At 33.7% G+C, this 297-nt stretch overlaps 1 protein-coding gene across 1 annotated transcript in view; it reads left to right on the plus strand.

Moving 5' to 3' along the window:
• LOC119581745 (peroxisomal membrane protein PEX14-like) overlaps positions 1-297 on the plus strand; it is a gene marked incomplete in the record, with an annotated part of 13,582 nt that overhangs the window by 5,956 nt on the left and 7,329 nt on the right.

Genomic DNA, 297 nt, shown 5'->3' on the forward strand with positions numbered 1-297 from the left:
AATGAAAAATAATCCATCTCCAACAGTGATAGAACACATTTTCGTACTTCAAATTTACTAACTGATAACGATATTTGAATGTCATCTGCCCCATACTAACAATTTTTTCATAACATAATGGTAACGTCCCCTGGATCTAATGGGTCCAGTGCAGAAAAGTCAATCTCTGTGCATCCTCATGTAGAGATGTAACTTTCCAATGTTAGCTGAAAACTGTTCATTATATCATACATCCAATTATATTCATCTTCTGTTTAATTTTCATTCACACATAATCCATGTGTGCCATCATTTTGC

The sequence above is a fragment of the Penaeus monodon genome, chromosome 15, assembly GCF_015228065.2.
Source record: "Penaeus monodon isolate SGIC_2016 chromosome 15, NSTDA_Pmon_1, whole genome shotgun sequence".
In the NCBI taxonomy this organism is placed as follows: domain Eukaryota; kingdom Metazoa; phylum Arthropoda; class Malacostraca; order Decapoda; family Penaeidae; genus Penaeus; species Penaeus monodon.